At 40.1% G+C, this 4,968-nt stretch overlaps 1 long non-coding RNA gene across 1 annotated transcript; it reads right to left on the bottom strand.

The window, feature by feature from the left end:
* Nucleotides 1-487: 487 nt before the first annotated feature.
* LOC130077364 (uncharacterized) lies at nt 488-3,114 on the bottom strand. The gene is made up of 3 exons (XR_008805737.1): nt 2,552-3,114; nt 1,375-1,464; nt 488-612 (listed from the first exon to the last, which is right to left on the bottom strand). It is a non-coding gene; the product is annotated as an uncharacterized LOC130077364 (long non-coding RNA).
* Between the last annotated feature and the right edge of the window lie 1,854 nt (nt 3,115-4,968).

Genomic DNA, 4,968 nt, shown 5'->3' on the forward strand with positions numbered 1-4,968 from the left:
AGCTGATTGGCTGTTGCCGTGCTCTGATTGGCAGTTGTTCTCAGGAGGATGTGCCGAGCGAACTGACAGATTACCTTTCCCTCGCCCCGCCTCCTTCCCCGCTGGCCTATCAGAACCAAGCTTGACTTGATTGACAGGTAGCAGTGGTTTGTGGGGCACTGTGATGGTACTCAGCAGGGAGCGTTCTGGTGACTTGGCCGGGCCGTCCTGCCAACAAACCTTTTCTTTTCTTGGATACGCCCCCCACGAATTATAGCCCGGCGCTTTGGCCTGCTGAGCACTTCTGATCTTCTGCCACTGTGCCTCTCTCACCTCTAGGGGGAGCTCTAGCGGGGCAAGTTTCAGAGGGCGTCTCATGGGGAGATTCTCAGCCGCTTTCTCTTGCTCTGAGGGCTGAACAGGGGCTCTACCCTGATCCTGTGTGGAGGAGGAAGAGGAGAAGGAGGAGGAAGAAGAGGAGAGCGTCATGTGACCTGGCTCCTCAGCATGTGTCGGTAACAGATGGAGGGCAGGTGTGCGTGAGAGACCGCCCTTGTTAGACACCAGCTGAATACCACAGCCACTTAGATGGATCATCGCATTTTTCCCCTGGCAGGTCAAACTTTCCTGAATCTTCAGCACACACACACACACACACACACACACACACACACACATGCAAAAGTGTGACATTTACATGCAGTTTTCTATGACACGTTTTTTTATGAAAAAAATCTTATACACACTGCCAGTGGAAAGTTTGGACGGACTGATTTTTTTCTTATGATGTTAAAAACCTAAATGCTTCAAATTTGCTTTGTGGATACAAAATAATTGTGCATAAATAGGAATTTCTTTATTCTTTTTTAATGAATGAGTTGGAACACATAATGGAGGAAATAAAGTGTCCAGCAAACTCTTTTAAAAAAAACATTCCAGGATGCACTTCATGCTTTAAAGAAGCTATATATTATATATATTTCATACTTAACTATATATATATATATATATATATATATATATATATATATATATATATATATATATATATATATATATTGGTATTGTAAATATAATTTCATTCAATTTACAAAAAGAGGATGAAAACAATAGTCATGTTTAAACTATATGGAATATATTTTTATTTTATTTTGCAACTGCGTCTTACAAAAATCATTGTAGTATTTAATCAAATTAAATAAGAAACATTTACCCTCAAGTTAAACATGAATATTGATATTTTCTCTTTATTACAGTAGCATTGATACACTCCACAGAATGTTTGATTAAATGAAAACAATAATTTCCTCTAACAATTCAGTCACAACTACACAGATGAATATAATATAATAGAATAGATTATATTAGAATAGAATAGAATGCTTATATACTCACAACTGATGCCATAATTTCCTGTGTGTGTTTTTGCCGAATCATCAGGCCGTGTGTGTTTGTTTTGTTCCTCTGTCCTGCACGAGACTGTGACTTTGCAGAGAGAGAGAGAGAGAGAGAGAGAGGTTGCATTAGACTGACAACTGTCTCAGTGATTTCTCAGTAAGATCCTTATGAGGATTGGGGTCAGTGTGCAGGTGTGTTGTGATCTCTGCTGATGTAAAAGCCACATGGTCTTGGATTTTCAAATGTTCAGTAGAGAATGTGATTATATTGTCAGCAGGCACTAGATGGCGCTACTGACTGCAGCCTCAAACGTGCATGACTGTGGAAGGGAACACCTTACTACTGACTGAATGCTGCACACTGGACTGTACACTGCCTACAATTTGTTAAAAAAAAATAGGCTACTGTATGTTTAAAGTAACAGTTATTGTTTTGTATGAAATCATAGAGTTGGGTTTTGGACTCGGACTGCCATTATGAATGAACTTGGACTCGGACTCACTCAGGTGGACTTGAAGCAAACTCTGACATTTTAGACTCCGAAATGTTGGTAACACTTTGTTTTTCAGTGTCCTTGTTACACGTTACATGTACTTACCATACTAATAAGAGTAAATTATGGATAATTACATCCAACTAACCCTAAACCAAACCCAATCAACCCTATAGTAAGTAGCTGTTGGTAATTAATATTAGTTACGCTATAACAATGACGCCTTTATAAAGTGTAACCGATTTTTTTTTTTTGCAGTGTAGTCGAATCCACATCACTTGTAACATGAAATAAAATAAGTAACAACATAAAATTAGATAATAAGACATTAAACATCAACTCAAACTCAATTGGTTAAGGGCTTATAGACTCGACTCGGACTTGACAAGGTGGACCCAACACTATTAAATCAATTGGATTAATTAGCATTGTTTAATTTTAACAAATATCGAGTCAAAATATAAATCATAAATGCTTTTAGAATTGGAAACAAAGGTCAAGTTGAGCGTATTGCATTGTGAAATACAGTTTTGTTTTGTTTTGCATTCAGCATATTTTGGCAAATTATTCTGCATTATTCTAACATTTCTTTATTATCTGGGTATAAACAAGAGATCAAATCTAAATCGACACATGTGGAAATGTAAAGCAAGCAAATGATCCCCAGTTTGACGATCTTACTCTCCATTTGTGATGTGGAATGAGATATCCAGTGGCCTAATCTTCTGTAAAGTCCTCATAGTCACCCTGAAATCCTCTTCTTCCATGCTGGGGCTGATGGGATTATATGTATGGCTGTGGTGTTGAGTGAGAGCTGATCCTGGTGACCCAGAGCAGGGAAAGTGCTGTCATAATCCAGACAGAGCTAAGCGCTGCATGGGGCGCGACAGCCTGAAAAAGCAAGCTGACCACATATTCGCACGGGCATGAGTGCAGAGACACCGAAATTGGTTTCAAAAGGGCAATGGGCTTAACGAGCATCAGTGCTGCACAGGCTCTCAAATCTGGGGAAGAATTGTAACAATCTGCCTGAAACCCCACGCCTTCAAGGCAGCCAGATCCATCTGTCCTTATCCGCGCACGATGTGATTGTTCAGATGGAACCAGCTGATAATGGTGCTTTTGTGTGCATTTCCTTTCTCCATTTTCATTTTTGCTCTGGTTCACACAATATTGTTGGGCTGAACTACTGATAACACATTCACTTCAAAGTCATCACAGGTGAGATGAACATGACAGACTCTGAATACATACACTACCGTTCAAAAGTTTGGGGTCGGTACGATTTTAAATACTTTTAAAAGAATTCTCTTCTGCTAACCATGGCTGCGCTTATTTGATTAAAAATACAACAAAAATCAGTTATAGTATTAAATATTATTCCAGTGTAAATCAGCTGTTTTCTGTGTGAATATATAGTAAAGTGTAATTTATTCCTGTGATCAAAGCTGAATTTTCAGCATCACCAGAGTCAGTGTCTTCAGTGTCAAATGATCCTTCAAAAATCAGTATAATATGAGGATTTGATGCTCAAGAAAAACATTTATTATTATTATCAATGTTGAAACAGTTGTTGGTCTGTCAGTTGTACAGTTTTTTTTTTTTTTTTTTTAGGATTCTTTGATAAATAGGAAGTTCAAAAGAACAGCATTTGTTTGAAATAGAATCTTTTGTAACATTATAAATGTCTTTACTGTCCTTGATAAATAAAAGTATTGATTTCTTTCCTCCAAAAAATAAAAATAAAATTCTCACTGACCCCAAACTTTTGAACGGTAGTGTACATTTAGCTTATTTAAAAATGTGTAAAATGAGTATTGCTCAGTGGTTGCTGGGTTCTGCTGGATGGTTGACAGGTTGTTACTAAGGTGTTCTGTTTGTTTGACAGGGCGGTGCTGGCTAAGATGTTCTGGGTGTTGCTAAGCATCTGCCAGGGTGTTTTTAGATGGCTGCTCGGGTGTTACTAAGGTGTTCTGGGTGGCTGCCAGGGTGTTGAGAGGTGGTGGCTAGGGTGTTCTGGGTTGATGCCAGGGTATTGCTAAGTTATTCTGGGTGTCTTCCTGGGTGTTGCTAAGTGGTGGCTAGTGTACCTGATTGCCAGGGTGTTGCCAAGTTGTTCCTATGGTGTTCTGGGTTGATGCCAGGGTATTACTAAGGTGTTCTGAGTGGCTGTCTGGGTGTTGCTAAGTGGTTACTAGGGTGTTCTGCATGGCTGCCAGGGTGTTGCTAAGTGGTTGCCAGGGTGTTCTAGGTTGATGCCAGGGTATTACTAAGGTGTTCTGGGTGGCTGCCAGGGTGTTGCTAAGTGGTGGCTAGGGTGCTTGGCTGCCTGGGTGTTGCTAAGTGGTGGCTAGGGTGCTTGGCTGCCTGGGTGTTGCTAAGTGGTTGCTAAGGTGTTCTGAGTTAATGCCAGGGTATTACTAACACCTTGTCTACACGCGATGCGACTAAAAACAATAAAGCTTATTAGAAACAGTGATTCTGACCTACATTGGATGCACCGCGACGTGAGCGACAAATCTCATACAGTAAACTGATGCTCGTTCTATTTATAACGTACTGACAAATGCTTTGCAACTGGCACTTTTTCGCGTCCAGTGTAGACAGCCATTAGCTGTTGCGGCACGACTTGACAAGAGCGACGACCGTCGCATCCGGTGTAGACACGGAGTAAGGTGTTGTGGGTGGCTGTCAGGATATTGCTGAGTGGTTTGTTCTGAGTGATTTTCACTTGTTTTATCATCCACCAAGTGAAAAATAAGCTTGATCTGAAAAGACAAGTGAAACAATTGGAATGTTTAGTATAATTCTAAGCTGTCATTTCATGCCCCAAAATTGTCCAATTCTCTTTCATCACCAGGTGCAACACATTACACACAATTTCTTCAAGCTCACAAAAGTTGTTCTCACAGCTTTCTCAAGATGTTTCCAGTCATCCTACTAGAGAAAAATACGGTTTTCTTCTCAGATGCCTGGTGGAGTTCATTGTATGTGTCTCAGCCTGAAGTTGTTTCTGCTGAAATGTCAAACACCTGTAGTGCAAAGAGAAAAAGAGGTTATTACAGCAAAGACGAGAATCTCACAGGGTTTGTGACGGT

Source organism: Rhinichthys klamathensis, unplaced genomic scaffold (genome assembly GCF_029890125.1).
Source record: "Rhinichthys klamathensis goyatoka isolate OS25496 unplaced genomic scaffold, OSU_Roscu_1.1 h1tg000731l_1, whole genome shotgun sequence".
NCBI classification, from domain to species: Eukaryota; Metazoa; Chordata; class Actinopteri; order Cypriniformes; family Leuciscidae; genus Rhinichthys; species Rhinichthys klamathensis.